Source organism: Tenrec ecaudatus, chromosome 2, assembly GCF_050624435.1.
Source record: "Tenrec ecaudatus isolate mTenEca1 chromosome 2, mTenEca1.hap1, whole genome shotgun sequence".
NCBI lineage: Eukaryota > Metazoa > Chordata > Mammalia > Afrosoricida > Tenrecidae > Tenrec > Tenrec ecaudatus.
In genome coordinates, this window is record NC_134531.1 from 2,771,021 (window position 1) to 2,789,233 (window position 18,213).

Here is an 18,213-nt window from a genome sequence, read left to right on the forward strand (position 1 = left end):
ACTTCCCCACATGCAGGGGTCTTTATGGTTCCCATTGTTTATTTGCTGGATGGAAATGTTCTGGATGGAGTGCAGGCTGGTTCCAATAGATGCATTTGTGGCAATACCTACATAAAAGGGGGGCTCGGGATTCAAACATAACCAACAATCATTAGTTAGATCAGGATTAGAATGGTTTAAAAAGGAGAACATGGCTGTTAAAGTATTTAAGATTGAAGACTGGGGTCTTGGGATTAAATTAACTGTTTCTGGTGAAACGGCTGGGACTGGGGATTGCCATGTGGGCTTTGGCGGAGTCGGTAGGTTTGTAAGTGGGAGGCGGCGGCAGTATTATAATGTCCCTTGCCGGCCCTATTGGGTTAAGTTGGGTAAGAATTATTTTCTTTTGGATAGTAAATTCAATACCTGATTGTGGCCGGACACATACAGTCTTAGTCCCCATGTCTTTCCACCCATCCAGTAATTTTCTCTCCAGGTTGTCACCCTGATAATCAAGGGGGTGCACAAATCCTCTGACTGACAGTTCTTGGACGGGATGCTTCTTGTAACATAAATATGGGGGTCAGACTATTTCCAGAGTGTGATGGTTTCACAACCCAACTTTTGCAATAGTAGTCTTGACGATTACCACAGTCCCCCTTATCTGCACGTGGACACAAGTAAAACTGGACTGATTGCAATGCCTTTTTCATGTGTTGGTTCCCGCACCCATAGGACCATGCCTGTACCTGTTGTGCAGGGGCTCCCAGAGATCCGGAGCCTAGGGGGGCTATGTGGGCTCCTTTTGCTGGGGCACCTGCTACACCCCAATTCTGGCCTAGGAGTCTACAAAAGTCGAACAAGGAGGTAGGCTCGCCAATGCCGGTTTGGTTGGCAATGGTGATTTCTTCTCCTCCATCGATGGTACGGGTTAGCGTCCATTGGTGAGGCGACATCTGGTGCGGATTTTTTGGTTTTCATATGGCAGCTGCTTTTACTGCGAAAGAAATCAAAACTGTGAACACGAGAGCTTGATTTTTAAGGGGTTGTTGGTGCGGAGTACTCGCCATGTTGGGGCCTCTGTCTCCTCGGCGGCCTTCTTTAGTCTGGAATGATGTGTCCGCTGTTGCTTTCCTGCAACCTTTGCTGCTGTTGGAGTGCTGAGAACAACGCTGTGCGGTCCGTCCCACCGTGGCTGTGGCTGTTCTGGTTTGAGCTTCTTTACCCAAACCAAGTCCCCAGGTTGGAACAAGGGATCCCGTTCCGGGGAGATGTTAGTCTTTAGGGGGACAGCGTGGTATACTTCTTCTCTGGCGGCTTGAAAGGCCTGAAAAGACTTAAAGAGGTTATGGTTTTTGATAGAGCTTAAGGTCTCATCCTCCATTCGGGGGATGAGGAGAGGAGCCATCCCAAACATGATTTCAAAAGGGGAATGCCCTTTTAAATATGGAGTACATCGAGTGCGTAACAGGGCGAAGGGAAGGAGCTCGACTGGCCAACCTCTAATTTTAATTTTGTAAGGCATTCTTTAAGTATTTATTCATGCGTTCTACCTGACCTGAGCTTTGAGGCCTGTAACTGCAATGCAACTTCCACTTGATGTTAAGTGCCCTGGCAAGCATTTGAGAGACCTGGGCGATGAACGCCGGGCCATTGTCCGAACCCAGGGTTACTGGGAGGCCAAATCTGGGTAAAATTTCATATACTAGCTGCTTAACTACTTCTTGCGCAGTTTCCTTCCGAGTGGCCTATGCTTCTGGCCAGCCAGAAAAAGTGTCCACCATGACTAGCAAGTACCTGTAGCCCCCTTTTGTTTTAGGGAGCTCAGTGAAGTCCAACTCCCAATGTTCTCCAGGTGCTCCACCGCGGCTCCGGACTCCCTGAGCTGACACAGGACCTGGATTGGCATTTACCTGAGCACAGGTGACACACCCTTGGGCTATTTCTCGGGCCATTTTTGGGAGGCCTCGGATCCAGTATTTTTTCTTTAAAAGTTCAGTTAATTTTTCTCCACCTAAATGGGTGTTTTTATGCAGTTGCTGGATCATTTGGCGGCTGACGATTCTGGGGAGGAGGACACGGTCGTCGGGTAAAATAATCCAGCCATCTGCATTTTTCTTTCCTCCCTTTTTCTGCAGGACCTTAGTGTCCTCCGGATCATATTTAGGTTGATGATTTTCATTGTCAAGGATGACCGGAGCTAGAGTGGTTGCAAGTTGGGGTTGCTTGGCGACGGCCCTGGCAGTTTCGTGTGCATACCGGTTTCCTCTGGCCACTGGGGTGTCCTCCTTTTGGTGGCCTTTGCAATGAATGACTGCCACCCGCGCGGGTTTCCAGACAGCCGCCAACAATCGCAGAATTTCTTGTGAATTTTTAATGTCTTTGCCTCCTGCTGTGAGAAGGCCTTCTCTTTGTATAGCGCTGCATGCACATGGACGGTGGAGAACGCGTACCGGCTGTCTGTAAAAATGCTTACCCGCTTTCCTTCAGCCCATTCCAGGGCCTGGGTTAAGGCAATGAGTTCATCTTTCTGTGCCGAAGTCCCTTTTGCTAGGGGTTGGGCCCAGATTACCTTTTCCAGTGTCACCACAGCAGCCCCTGCAAATCGGACCCCGTCCTCCACGAAGCTGATACCCTCTGTAAAGAGAGTCTCTTCTGCCTTTGTTAGTGGTAAGTCAGTCAAATCGGCTCGGAGAGATGTGAGGGAAGTCACTACCTCCACGCAATCATGTTCCGGGCCGCCTTCCTCACTTGGGTCAGGAGGAGTGTGGCTGGGTTGAGGGCTGCTGTTTTAAGGAAGCTGACTCTTGGTGGGTCCAGGAGAAGGACTTGGTACTGGGTTATGCGGGCATTTGAGAGCCATCAGTCCGGAGGTGGGCGCAGCAGTTGTTCCACATTGTGTGGGGCCGTGACTTGTAGGTCCTGCCCAAAAGTTAGCTTAGAGGCTTCTTTAACCAGGATGGCAGTGGCGGCGGTGGCTCGCAAGCAGTTTGGCCACCCCGCGGCCACTGGTCCAGTCTTTTTGATAAATAGGCCACTGGCCGATTCCATGGCCCCAGTTGTTGAGTTAACACTCCTTTAGCCACTCCTCGGGCTTCGGCCACAAATAAATGAAAAAGGTTTATCTAAGTTGGGGAGCGCTAAGGCGGGGGCGCTTACCAGTGCTGACTTGAGGTCCTGGAATGCTTTTTCCTCAGCCTCACCCCAATTGAGTTCTTTGCTTGCTCCACCCATCGCAGCATACAGTGGCTTGGCTATCTCTGCGAAACTGAGGATCCAGAGTCTGCAGTAACCCACTGCCGCAAGGAATTCCCATACCTGTCTCTTGGTGGTGGGGCTCTTGAGCTGCAGCACCGCTTATATTCGGCTTTTGGACAGTACCCGCGTTCCCTTTGTTATCTGGTATCCAACGTATGTGACGTTATCCTGGCATAGTTGGGCCTTCTTCGCTTATACTCGGTAGCCCAGTGCTCCCAGAGTTTTTAGCAGGTCCCGGGTGGCGTCCTTATACTCCTGGGCGGACTTGGCGGCCAGGAGGAGGTCGTCCACATATTGGAGCAGTGTTACCTCGGGCTGCTGGGTCCAGAACTCCTCCAAGTCCTAGCTTAAAGCTTCATCAAACTAAGTTGGGGAATTTTTGAAACCCTGAACTAAGCAGGTACATGTGAGTTGTCCCGACTGCCCGCGTTCGGGGTCCACCCATTCAAAGGCAAAGATGGGTTGACTTTGTGGGGCCAGGGGTAGACTGAAAAAGGCATCCTTTAAGTCCAGAACAGCATAAAAACATTGCTCAGGCTTTAAGTCACTTAGCAGGGTATACGGGTTAGGCACGGAGGGGTGGATGGTTTCCACTCTTTCATTTACTTCCCTTAGCTCCTGGACTGGCCGGAAGTCCCCGGAGCCTGGCTTTTGCACCGGGAGCAGAGGTGTATTCCATGGTGACTAGTAGGATACTAGGATGCCGGCTTCTTGGAGTCTGTTAATGTGCTTGGCTGTGCCAGCCTTAGCCACTCCCCTGATAGGGTATTGTGGGACGCGGACTGGGGTGGCTGAACTGAGCAACTGGACCACTATCGGGGGCCTGTGGCTAGCTAGCCCAGGTGGGTTAGTCTCTGCCCAAACATAGGGTATTTCTTTCTGGAACTCTTGGAGCAAGTCATCTTTTTCTGGAGCATTCTCTGGGCTCTCTAGTAACCGGTATTCCTCCTGAGCTGGGAAGGTGAGTAAAATTTTGCCTTCTCCCGTGTGGACCTGAGGGACCTTTTCTTCAAAGGAAATGGTGGCCTGGAGTTTATGTAGCAGGTCTTGTCCTAGCAGAGGTTCTGGGCATTCAGGGATGACCAAAAAGGAATGCGTGATGGTTCCCTTTCCCAAGTTGGTGATGCGGGCTTCAGACCAAGGGTAGGCTTTTACTTTTCCTGTGGCCCCCACTGTTTTTGTCCATTCCATTGAAAGGGGGCCTTGGGGTCAGAGCAAAACTGAGTGAGTAGCCCCAGTGTCTATGAAGAAATTTACTGGTTGGTCCCCCAGTTTTAAGGTTACCCGGGGCTCCCCGGGGGTGCTGGAGCCCTGATGTCCTCATTCAGTGTCCTCGAGGAGGACCGGGTCAACACCTTTTGGGGGTCCTTTCTTGGCCGGGTGCTTCTCCGGGCAGTCCTTTTTCCAATGGCCCAATTTTTTGCAATAGGCGCATTGGTCTTTCCCAAGAGGCTTACAGGGGCCTCGCGCTGGTGGATGTTTGGAATTTTGTGGAGGCCTGTCACTGGCAAGCAATACTCGGGCCATCTTCTGGGAAAGCGTGCAGGTGGCTTCCGCGGGGTCTTCTCTATTGTCAAAAACCCTCTGAGCTATGGCCAATAATTCAGACAAAGACTTTCCTTCGAACCCTTCTAATTTCTGGAGCTTTCTTCTAATATCTGGGCCAGACTGGGCTACAAATTGAACTGCTAGGGCGGCCTGGCTTGCCGGGGCAGTGGGGTCGATGGGGGTGTAAGTCCGATAGGCCTTACACAGCCTTTCTAGAAACGCTGTTGGGCTCTCTGTAGGTCCTTTCCTGGTCTCAACTATCTTTGAAAGATTGATGGGCTTTTTATCCGCCCCCTTGACCCCCTTTTGTAGGATACGGTGGTAGCGATTGAGAGCCCGTTCCCCCGCAGAGGTGTTGGGGTCCCATTCGGGACGGGTGGAGGGGAATGCGGCCTCAATGAGGGCTGGGTCAGTGACGGGTTCTCCATCCTCATCTTAAACATTTTTCTTAGATTCCATTTTAATTCTTTCTCGCTCTTCAGCAGTGAACAGGGTGTTTAAGAGCTGCTGGCAATCATCCCAGGTGGGCTGATGGGTGTAAAAGACAGACTCTAGGAGAACACTCATGGCTTGGGGGTCCTCACTGAAGTGGGGGTTTTGATTTTTCCAATTATAAAGGTCGGAAGTGGTAAAAGGGACATAGACTCTTAAATTGCGCCCACGGCTATCAACTTCTCCAACCTTGCATAGTGGGAGCTGGGTGGCTGGGGGGTTGTTGCCAAAAGGGGCTCCTGACCAGGTATGGGGAGGACTAAGGGGATCGGGTTGGGTGGAGTCGGGGGAAACGGCTCCAGTGGTGGTGGCTGGTGTAGGGGTTCCCGGTGTAGCCGGTCTTGGATTGGCATATGGGGGAGGTCTGTCCCGGCGGGCAACAGGGGGCAAGGGCAAGACTGGTTTGGAGACCTGCCCTCGTCCCGGCAGTTTTCCGGCCAGAAGGACTGGCCTTCGCAGGTGGGAGTCCAAATGGTTTGCTGGGTCCGGTGGGCACCCACAAGCTTTTAAATACTTAGGGCTATCATAAATGATATCAATCCAAATATCAATATAGGGAATTTGATCTGGGTGACCCGGAGTGCCATAACAAATCCGCTGGACCGATGAACCTTAGAGGGGATTAAAAGAGCCCTCCGGGGGCTAGTCCACTCCAAATGTGGGCCACTCAGATTCACAGAATTTTTTCAAATTAAAAGCGTTTACAGAGACACCATATCCGTCCCCCCGGCGCCTGAAATCAGAAAAAAATTTTAACAAACATTCAAGCAGAGTGGGCGAGCCCCGCACTAAACATTCGCAGGTATTATCGGAACCCTTAGAATTTCTCTGGCCCATAATTAAGCTTAAAGAGACAAATAATACGGACAATCCTAGTAACAAAAGCGACAAGCTTCCAGTTAGACAAACATACACAAACTTCCTATCAGTATTTGTGGCCGGCCACATTCACTCTCACTTCAAAATTTGGAATTTCCAATAAACCAGGACCTCCACAGTCGTCACTGTTTTGGTCAGAATCCGGGCCCGTGACAGCATCCCGTCCCCCGTAAGTCTCACTGCGGAGCGCTCCTAACCAGGAATCAGGAATGAAAACAGGCCTGACTTACCGGCGCCATGCAGGCAGTAAACGGGCTGCTGGGTCTGAACTCTCCAGGAGTCAGTTGCAGGCAGGGACCCCCATCCCTGGGGTCTGGGGAATCTCGCTGTGGCCTCCAAATGTTAGCGAGCGAGACCCTCACCCAGACCACTCACTGAAACAGAGATGGAAACAGTAAAGCTTTATTCAGACAGATTCGAATCTGGGCCCACACCCGCAACTGAGACAGGCTCAGACTGTAAGGCGAGGGTCCTGAACAGCATCAAAGCAGAAGGTTTTATACTTGCTTGTGGGGCGTTTTGCCAAACAAGGGGAGGGGGAAGGCAAGTTCTTGTGTGAAACTGGTAAAACATTCTCAGCAAAGTGAAACAAAACAGTTTTTAAGTCTAACAAAGCAAGTTCTACATTTAAGGTCAGTTTGTCCCCAGTGGTCTGCCAATCGATACTGTAGTTAGGCTAGGCTGCTTCTTGGAGTGTAAGCCTCCTGGGCTGGGCTACACCTGTTCCAGGCTGCAATTAAAAAACTTTTCCATTTCTGACCGGGGGGTGACCTGCCTGTTACTTTTACAGGGCACAGTGTCACATTCCCCAGCGAGAATCTACCAGCATTGTGCAGGAGGAAGAGCGGGCTTTCTGCTCCCGTGAGCAGTTGCCATCTCCCATCTCGGAAACCCACAGCGAGGTGTGGGTCAGCGTTGAGTGCAGTTTTTGGCTAGGAGGCTTCCAGACCTGTGTAGTGGAACTTAGATTCTGAGCGCCCCATTTGCAGAAGGCTGTGGATGACAGGGAACGCCCACAATGCATTTCTGGAGCACCCACCGAAGATTGAGTCTCTGCTGGCCGCTGATCATTAACTAGGGAGGAGAGGTCTTGCTCACTGGCAGAATGCATTGGGATGTATGTGGATAAATCAACCCCCTTTCCCGCCAGCCCAGGGAGGGGCCATCTTGAGTGGGGGGGACTTCCCTGGGTGTGTTCTTGAGAGAGCCCCCATACTGAAGGAGCCCCCTGCTCCCCCAGCCATGAATCATGCCCTATGAATCATCCCTGACTGCCTTGGTAAAAGACCCTGGACCAATTTTGCAAACTCGTGTAATAAAAAGTATATATCCCTTGGTATCAGCTCCTCATTTTTTCACCTCCCTCCCGAACCCTTGATAATTTGTAAATTATTATTTCGTCATGTCTTACACTGTCCAGCGTTTCCCTTCACCCATTTTATATGTAGCTTAAGTAGAAAGAAAATGTAGCTTCAGTAGAAAGGGGGTTGGTTGTATGTAGCGAAAGTGGAAAGAAAATGTTTTGAGAAGGGGGTTATATGTAGCGTAAGTAGAAAGAAAATGTTTGAGAATGATGATGGCAACAAATGTGCTTGACACCGTGAATGGATGTATGGATTGTGATAAGAGTTGTACAAGCCTACAGTAAAATGATTTTTAAAAGAATGTATATATCCCAAATTATGGTTCCATTCCTTTTTTGGTTTTTTGTTTTTTAGATCACTTTATGGGGGACCCTTACTGCTCTCATAACAACCCATACATCAATTGTATCAAGCATATTTGTACATATTTTGCCATAATCGTATAAACACTTTCTATTTGAGCCCTTGTTATCAGCTCTGGTCCTGTAACTGATGTATTGATTTGCCATCAGCCATGAATTTGTGACAGTTCCCTCTGTGTCGCATACATATTAAGAACTTGTGGATGTCGTTATGATCTCGTCCTAATGGTCTCCCTCATCCAGCTGATATGCCTTTGTCCTTCTCTTGTCTTTGCCCCATTAAGACTTACCAAATGCTCTCCTTAAGTTATATTTGAGTTGGGGGTCTCTTGTGCGCCCTGAAATACCTGTGACAACTTTAGTGTGCAGAATGGAAATGATCTCAAAGGGCTAAGGGACTTCATCTTGTGGGTATTCATTCTTGTGTTAAAAAAGCAATGGAAACAAGTTTGGATAGGTTTGAGGAGAGAAGAAACCTGTGTATGGTCATTGGAGCTCTTCTATTTTTTTAATCTCCTCCTCAACAAAGCTGCTTCATGCTAGATTGAACCTATACCCGCCCCTTGCCCACCCCTCTGTAGTCCCCTTCGACCTACACAAACAAGTTGGGGAAGATACTGACAGGGTTCCCCTGGGCGTAATTGTGTACAAGATTCCCTGCAGTGTCATCCTGCCGCATATACAATGTATGCAATGATCTCACCAGCAAGCACTGGCAGTGGAGTGCGTCCTCTAGCCCCAGCATCCATCTGCCTGACCCTCAAGAGTTTGGCCAGAACTGTACCCACCAACAAGTGATTTTAGAACCCAAAGACATGAGAGAACAGACTCAAAGGAGGCGTGGGGGAAATGGAGTAGACTGTCATCTTCCAAGAGTTGGACTTTTGGGATTTTTTCTCATTTCAAACTCCTTGGCACTAGTTTGGTATTCATCCTCACAAAAGAGTGTTGGCACACAAAGCATTTTCAGTAGCCTCATGAACATGTGAGGGCTGAACAGTGAATAAGGAAGACCACAGAAGAATCGTGGTTGACAACCAGAAGAATCAACAAATCTGTCTTCAAGTACAGCCAGATGACCCTTAGAAGGAAGGAGGGCAAGTGTTTTTATGTACTTTGGACATATTCTCAGGCAAGAGCAGCTGCTGGAGAAGGAGATCATGCTCGGTGAAATCAGCGAGATGGTATAAGACCCTCAAGGAAATGACGTGGCACCGTGGCTATAACAATGGGCCAAACAACAATTGCGAGGATGGCAGAGGACCAGGCAGGGTTTCATTGTGTTGCACATAAGGTTGTTATGGGCCTGACAGCCCCTAACAACAACACCCAGTCATTTAGTGGGGGCCTCAGCGAGCTCAAGGGTAGGAACAAGATGAGGACGGCACAGGACTGAGCGATATTTTGTTCTGTTGTACTCTGCTGGGAACCCACTCGGCACTAAAAACACCAATAAAGGCAGGAAGCCATATATAGTAATTCACTGCACTGCGAGGGGTCGTGGGAATGCTCCAGCCTCGCCTGGTTTTCAAGTCCTGATTCAGTAAACCCTGATTTGTTTCATCCTCAGCACCAGTAAGCATTTCTTCGGGGGGTTTATGCCAGCTGCTTGACGGAGTAGTGGGCAACAGAGAACTGAGGACATGGCCTTTATCAGGGCACCTGACACTTTCTTCCCTGTGGACACTGATCTATTATTCAGTGCTCTGGACACAGCTACAGATCCCATCAGCTATCGATTCTCCCTGCTGTATTAGCTTCTGTCCTATATTTCTTTCTGTCTGGTCTATGAAGCCATATAACTTGAGATTTCTTCCAAACTGCTCAAAAAAAATTAAGATAGTGTCTCTGCATTTCCCTAAACCGTCCATCTGCCAGCTTGCTTCGTTGGGAAGCCAGGGCTCCCAAGTGTTAAGCACCTAGCCTAACAATGTGACACCGCCCAAAGCAAGGAACCCAGGCCTTGCTGCATGTCTCCTACCACATCTCAGTAGCAACGAGGCTGATCTAAAAAGTACTAGGAAGGGAAGGTTGAGAGACACTCCACCATATGCATACCCCAGTAAATGCTCAGCTGGATGCCTCTTGGACAGAAATCTGGCCTGATTAGGTTCCCTGCTAAGCAGCCACACCTTTTCTTCACCTTGTCCCTGCTCCACAGTGCTGGGTTGGTGGGGGGAGGGGGAGGTGAGCCTGCCTTCCCTCACCCACTAGAGCCCCCTATTTTCCATGCCTGTCTTGACCAGAGATGAGCAGCAAAGGGCTGGTCACTATATCTCCACCATCTTGGGATCCAATTCCCTCCAGACCAGGCAAGTGCTAAGCTTTCCACTGTGACTCTTAGGCTCTAAGAAGCTAAAAGGTAGCAGTTCTGTTTTCTTTTGTGCACTAGGGGTAATTCGTGTAGCCATCGGTTACGTCAGGCTGTCCCTTAATCTAGTTTCTCTGTGCTGATCGGACATTTCATTTTCTTGTCCTGAGACTTTTGTTTGTTTTGTTTTCTCCTAAGGCTCACAAATACACAGTTTACCTTGTGTCTTTGCCACCTATTGGACTCCCAATAAATATTTGCTAAATAAAGAAATGGGCAAGTGAGGTAGTACTCATCCTTCTGTCCTTCCTATGTGTGTGAAAAAGATGAACTACCTGAAGCAAAGGAGCCCCGGTGGCACCGTGGGTTACACCTTGGGCAGCTAACCACAAGGTCAGCAGTCTGAAACCACCATCTGCTCCTCCGCAGGAAAATGAGGCTTTCTACTCCTGTAGAGAGTTACCCCTCAGATATCCACAGGGGCAGTCAACCCTGCCCTGTCGCGTCGCTATGAGTCAGAGTCTAGTCCACGGCATTGAGTTTGGTTTGGGTTATATGAAGAAAAATGTGGGTGCTGGATTTGAGGAAGACCAGTTAATCATCTGCAACATGCAGAGGACACAACCTTGTTTGCTGAAGTGAAGAGGATTTGAAGCACTTCCTGATGAAGACAGAAAAAATACTGCGCCACTACTTATCCCCACCGCTCTCGGCAAGGCAGGGGTGCCCCCCACCCCCACATCTGTTTCCGTCCCTGGCTTTAGAGTGCGCACCTGAATGTCTGCGATTCGGCGGGCGGCCACGAGAGGGCGCGCGAGCGTGGGACCCGCCTGGTGCTGGGCTCCCACGGAACTGAGCTGGGCTCCCAGGGCAGAGCAGGCGCTTCTTCCCCGAGGGACCCCAGGGCCCGGGGACCGAACCTGCACCCCATCTGCAGGGAGACCCAGACTGTAGGAGAAGGGGCTGGGTCGGCCTTTCCAATAGTGGGCACAGAGCCGCGCGTTTCCCAGGCTGTGCACGAGCGGTGTTCTTGACTTTCTCATCCAATAATTCATCAAGACTTCGATGTACACGGTCTGCACCTCATTACTGGCTCCGAGAAAGAAAGGCCTGGAGATGTGTTCCCCTAACGATTGCAGCAAAGGAAAACACAGAGAGCGGTTCTGTTCTGTAACACATGGGGGCGCCAGGTATTCACGGACGGCTACAGATTGGCGTTCCCAAAAGGAGAAACACAGCTAGCTTAAAATGAAAGAACTCAAAAAAAACCAAGCCTCGAGTTGCAATGTTGAAAGATTCTATAGGCAAAATATTGAGTGATGTAGGAAGCATCAAAAGAAGTTGGAAGGAACACACAGAGTTACTGTTTCAAAAAATAACTAGGGGCCCTTACTGCAGGAAGAGGTCCCGGAGGAGCCAGACTACAGAGTTCAGTGAGGCCTTCCAGCTGTTTGACTGAACCGGTGACGGCAAGATCCTGCACAGCCAGTGTGGGACGTGATGAGGGCCCTGGGACAGAACCCCACCAACACCGAGGTGCTCAAGGTCCTGGGGAACCCCAAGAGTGGTGAGACGGATGTGAAGGTGCTGGACTTTGAGCACTTCCTGCCCATGCTGCAGACTGTGGCCAGGAACCAGGACCAGGGCACCTACAAGGACTACGTTGAGGGCCTTCGGGTGTTTGACAGGGAAGGGAATGGCACCGTCATGGGGGCCGAGATCCAGCCTGTCCTTGTCGCCCTGGGCGAGAAGATGACGGGGGAAGAAGTAGAGATGCTGGTGGCCGGGCACGAGGACAGCAATGGCTGCACCAACTCCGAAGAGCTCGTCTGCCTGGTGATGAACAGCTGAGGGTAGCCCTTCCCGTGTCCCCAGAGCCCTGTGCCTTTTCCCATGTGAGACTGACTGTGTGTCATCCCAAGGCCTCCTCACTGCCACAGCACCTCGTCCTCTGCAGCAGCAGTCACCAAATAAACTTGCTCTCTGCGCTAAAAAAAATTAAAAAAAAACAAACTAGGTGGCATTCAATCATTTCAAGAGGCAGTATATGGTCGAGAATGGTACTGAAGGAAGAAGCCCAAATTACACTGACGGCACGAGCCCAAATCAAGGGTCCAGGAATCGATGGAATACCAATTAAAATGTCTCAACACTGATGAAGCACTGGAAGCACTCGCTCCTCTCTGCCAAGACATTTGAAAGATGGCTATTTGGCCAAGACTGGGAGAGATCCATTTTCAGTCCATTCCAAAGAAAGGTGCCCCAACAGAATGCCCAACTTACACAACAGTCTCATTAATATCCCACCACTTGTCAGCTTGTTGTACTGCGGTGTGCTGTGTGATGCTGGGAGCAATGTCACTGGTATTCCCAAGGCCAGCAGGGTCCCCCAAAGTGAACGGGTCTCAGTGGAGCTTCCAGACTAAGAAGAGATGGCCGCGAAGGCCTCTGCTCCTCACTTCGCAGGAAGGAGCCGCTGAAAACCTTGAGCCCCGCTTGGGAACATTGTCACACACTGAATGGAAACAGGACCTTGTCAGAGAGAGGGCCGGAGGAGGGCGCCTCCCGTGAGAGGGCACTCCAAACGTGATCGAGGAGGAGCTGCTTTGTTGGAGTGGAGTGGACGACGGTGACAGGAGTCGGGTGAAGCCTGTGGGAGTGGGGCCTCCAGGATCTTCATTTGCTGCTGGGGCCTGACTCAAAGTGAAGAGAAACAGCTGCAAAAATCTGCTAACGATCGAAACTTGGAATGTGTGAGGGTAGGAATCTAGGAAAATTGAGTGTCCTCCAAAATGAAATAGAATGCATCAAGATTGAGATCCTAGGCATCAGTAAGCTGAAATGGACTGGTGCTGGGCTATTTTGAGTGGGAAAATCATATGATTTAATATACTGGGAATGATAAAATCAAAAGGAATGGTGTATTTCTGGTCAAAAAGGGCTTTGAAAAATCACTCTGCAAGTACAGTCCTGGCTATGGTAGGATTATATCTATCCGCATTCAAGGAAATTCAACAACTTAACTACTGTTCAAATTTATACACCAACCGCAGCTAGTGATGAAGAAATTGAAGAATTCTACCAATATTTTTAGTTGGAAATTGATCAAACTTGAACTCAAGATGCATTGATAATTATTGGCTATTGGAATGCAAACGTTGGAAACAAAGAGGAAAGAACACTAACCAGAAAAGATGGTCTATTTTCTATGAAAATAGAAATGAAGCTACAGACTGCATGACAGAATTTCGCAGAACCAACAACTGGTTCATAGTGAATGCCTTTTTTCAACAACACAAAAGGAGATTATACACATGGACAGCTCCAGATGAAATACACAGAAATCAAATTGACTACAAATGTGAAAAGAAAACACAGAAGAGCTCAGCATCCATAGTTAAAACAGGCAGGGCCTGACTTTGGGATAGACCATTAACTTCTCATCGGTTGCAAGTTAAAAGGGTTGAAGTTGCCAAGAACCTTGTCTGGCTTGGATCCATAATCATTGCTCATGGAAGCAGCAGTCAGGAGATCAAAAGATGCTTTGCACTGGGTATATCTGCGGCACGCGAACTCCTCTGTTTCATTCCTTATCACTTCCAATTTTCCTAGATTCATACTTGGAACCTTCCAAGTTCTGTTTTTCTTTACCTTGTGTTGTGCCCTGTCAGCAAATGCAGATCCTCCAGCCTCTACTTCCTGAGGCTTTAACTGACTCACCCCACCGCGGTTGACTCCATTCCAACAAAGCAGTTCCTCCTCAGTCACATTCTGAGGCCCCTCTGGCCCAGGGGGCCCATTCTCTGGCACTGTCTCTGACAATCAATGTTCTTTTTCCATTCATTGGACCTTCAGTCGGACAATGTTTTGAAGCTACACACATCATCTTTAGCAGCTCTGAAGCAGGGAGCTGAGTCCTTCTGATCTTGTCTGTTCTCAGTCTGGCTGCTTCCCTGAAACCTGCTCACTCTGGGCGACCCGTTGGCATTTGAAATACCAGTGACATCGAGTCCAGCATCACAGCAACACACACGCCACCACAGTAAGACACACCGGCAGATAAGCATCATCCATAGCCTCTGCACAGAGATGCTCACACGGTAAGCTCAGACACAGCAGACATGGCCTTGGGGCTCACTTCATACCAAAGACTGTGGAGATTCTTTTTCTTTGGGCCCATGTGCTTCACAACCTAACTTCACCAGTGAAGGAATTGACCTTCTCGGTTTTCTGGCTCCTAGCCATCGACAGAAGGATCCCTGAGAGTGGCGTGGGCTACCTGTTGGGCTGCGAAGCACACAGCCAGCAGGTGGAACCCCCAGGCTCTCGGAGGGCTAGCTACGAGGTCCTCTGCTCCCAGAAACTTGAACGACCTAGGAAACCAAAGAGGAACTTCTACCCTGTCCTGTAGGGTCGCTGCAGCACAGAATCCACTTCATGGCTGTGAGTTGTTGGCTTTTGTTGTTCTCAGCAATCTGTACCCAGATAACAAGAGCTTTCCAGAAGAACAAATCATGATTTCCAGGCAGGCAGATAGATTTTTTTTGTTTAATTTAGCAAGATCTGATCAAAGAGTTCCATTCCAAACCAAACTCAACTGTCATTGAGTTGATTCAGATTCGTAGTCAGGCTGTCTATGGGGTTTTGTAGCCTGCAAATCTCGATGGGAGCGTATGGCTTCATCTTTCTCCCTCTGGGTCCCTGCCCCCCAGCGCCTGATCCACAGAGTCACCACGGCTCCATTTTGGTAAAAAAAAAAAAATACTGACTGGATGGTTGTGCCAACCTGGCCAATAAACACATGTTGGGTTAATTGAAGGGTAGAGAGAGAAATGGCTCAGTGAGCCTCGTCTTTCTAGTTCTTGGGTCTCTTGCTTTCTGATGGTCAGACCAGAGTGCAGCTGTCTTCGCCAGTTCCCTGCTTCAGCTGGCAAGGCTAACTTCCTGGAAGACATTCCCAAGGAGAAGCCGCATGGATGTATCCCGATGCAGCCCTGGGTGCTGGAGCAGCTGTGTGGAGACCCCTGCCAGCGTTGAGATGCTTACATGTTCACTGATTCAGCTTTCCTTCTGCAGTTGGCATCACTACATGTGTTGTGTTCTGCAGTCAGCATCACTACATGAGATGGAGGAGGACTGTGGATTGGTGTCGGACATATGGGCTCATGTTGGACTTGTGGGCTTGGGCAGCACTGGGTTGGGATGTTTTCTTGATGTGCACGTACTCTTTCTATAAAACTCTCTCTTATACATATGAGCTCCTGTAGATTTGTTTCTCTAAAGTACCCAGACTAACACAATGGCTTTCTCTCTCTTTTTTTAAAAATATTTATTTTATTGAGGGCTCTTACAGCTCTTATCACAATCCATTCATATATCTATTGTGTCAAACACATCTGTACATATGTTATTATCATCTCTTCCAAAGCATTTTCTTTCTACTTGAGCCCTTGGTATCAGCTCCTCATTTTTCCCCTTCCTCCCCCCACTCCTTCCCCCATGTCCCCTTAATAATTTTTTTTCATGTCTTACACCAACCACTGTCTCCTTTCACCCATTTTTCTGCTGTCTGTCCCCTTATTATGATCAGTTTTCCCTCCCTCCCCCCACCATACCCTTACCCTCCTAGTATTGCTGCTCCCCTGATTGGTCCTGAGGGGTTTATCTGTCTGGATTCCCTGTGTTATGAGGTCTTATCTGTACTAGTATACATGTGTAGCCAGATTTGTAAGATAGAATTGGGGACATGATAGTGGGCGGGGAGGAGGGCAGAGTGGAGACCCAAACCCATCAGTAGTCACCACCTGTCAGAAGGGCCACAAGAAAAAGATGAGCCAGTCTGGGTGCAGTGTAGCACCGACGAAGCACGCGACCTTCCTCTAGCTCTTTAAGGTTTTCTCTTTTACACCGTCCATTAAACTTTCCAACACGATGCTACAAAATGTATGGCTCAAACCTAGACTTTTGGAGGGGGTGTGTGAAGATTTTTCTAATTGTATTTGGTTGCGAGGATGCACAATGAAACACAGATTCTGCGTGTACAATTGAGTGACATCCACGACTTCCTTCCAGCTGTGCAAATGTTTGCGTCTTCTCTTGCTGACAAGCTCCTTGCCCCAGAAAGTCTCTATCGAACCTTTCAACTGCGCGCTGTCAATTTGACCCCACATCAGCTGGTTCGTTCAAATGGCGTAATGCTCAGGGAGGCAGGCTGGTGTTAAGAAGACTTCAGGGGATATTTTGGGAGAAAAAATATTGTAATCCCATTCCAGATGACTGAGTACACTTCTTTGACACAACACCCAATCTGACCAATAATAGTGTCTTCAATACTTTTTAGATCATTTCATTAAAGTCCACTTATGATGACTTTTTAGTGGCATTTGGAAGATGTTGGCTCACCAGCAAATGCGCTATGCATCAGTTCTAAGTATTTGCATATGATGAGCTCACGCATGTTAATGCCACCATCTGTTTCAGCTGAAGAGAACGAGGTGGGAGGCAAGTCAAATCTGGCATGTTCTAGAGTAGGAGGAGGTATTGCTCAAAATTACTCCCACACAGGATTCAACTGGCTGTCCACTTCTTGTCTTACCTTCGCTCAGCATGGTGTCGTTTCGCTTTCTTTAGCTTATCTAAGCAGTAACCACCCTGCATGATTGCATTGCGGAGGTAAAGGGGCTGAAAACAGAGCTCCTGCTTCATTGCAAGGATCTCAGAGATGAGGACACCAATGGTCTTGTCTTGACATCGAGCTGTCATCCACAGAGAAGGCTGACCGTCATCGGCAAGTGTTTGCACTTCCAGCACGCAAAGTTGTGTCCTCTGCCTGTCTCGGCTGTTCATAAACTGTCCTCCCGTCCTGATGCAGCGTTCTTCTTCAAAGATTCTAGCTTCTCTGATGATTGGCTCGGCATGCAGATGGAATAAGTGTGGTGAGAGGATGGAAGTGGGTGTGCAGGGGCATCCCAAGACAAGGCCCGGTGTGAGTGTGCAGGGGCATCCCGAGACAAGGCCAGGGGTGGGTGTGCAGGGGCATCCGTGGCAAGGCCCGGTGTGGGTGTGCAGGGCATCTGTGGCAAGGCCCGGTGTGGGTGTGCAGGGACATCCCATGGCAAGGCCCGGTGTGGGTGTGCAGGGGCATCCCATGGCAAGGCCCGGTGTGGGTGTGCAGGGGCATCCCATGGCAAGGCCCGGTGTGGGTGTGCAGGGGCATCCCATGGCAAGGCCCGGTGTGGGTTTGCAGGGGCATCCATGGCAAGGCCCGGTGTGGGTGTGCAGGGGAATCCCATGGCAAGGCCCGGTGTGGGTGTGCAGGGACATCCCATGGCAAGGCCCGGTGTGAGTGTGCAGGGCATCTGTGGCAAGGCCCTGTGTGGCTTTGGGTTGTGTTGCAAAGGAGATGTTCAATGTGTGATGGGAGCAGCAAGCGATGTTCCACGTGGACCCGGAGAGTGTTCCCCTGGGGACCCTCAGGGCTGGTTTCCAGCACGATGCCTAAGCAAGTTACAGTGTGCATCGGCAGCAGAATCCAGAGATGGCCCTCCATGTTCAACTGGAAAGAGAAGCCATGAGGTGAAATTTGATGTGGATTTGGAGAGGATTCCAGAAGGACATCTCAATGTGGGGCTGGAGAATTTTCCACAAGCAAAACTGTAGTAGTTACATAATCTGGTGTCAATTTGGGACTTGAGAGGATTAAGAGTGAAGGGTTGGAGTCAAGTCTGTCAATCGAGTCATAGCCAATGAGGCCTCTGTGTGGGCAGGCCTTCTCCTGAGGATTCTGGGAATTCCTGTATTTCCTCCCTGGAGGCGGGAGACACACTCTGTCTCTGGGCTCACTTCCTTGGAGACGCTCTACTGACAAGGCTGACTCTCTGAGACATCCCTGAGGAGAAGCCACATGGACCTATCCTGATGCAGTGAGAACCCTGAACCTGCCTGCCAGCGCTGAGATGCTTACGTTGCCACTGGATCTACAAGACTTACCACCCACTGACCTGTGATCTTCCTGCATTCA

General features: G+C 49.5%; 1 pseudogene; it reads left to right on the plus strand.

Moving 5' to 3' along the window:
• The window catches only part of LOC142439240 (myosin light polypeptide 6 pseudogene), a 13,991-nt pseudogene extending 1,947 nt beyond the window's left edge, over positions 1-12,044 (plus strand).
• Positions 12,045-18,213: the final 6,169 nt, after the last annotated feature.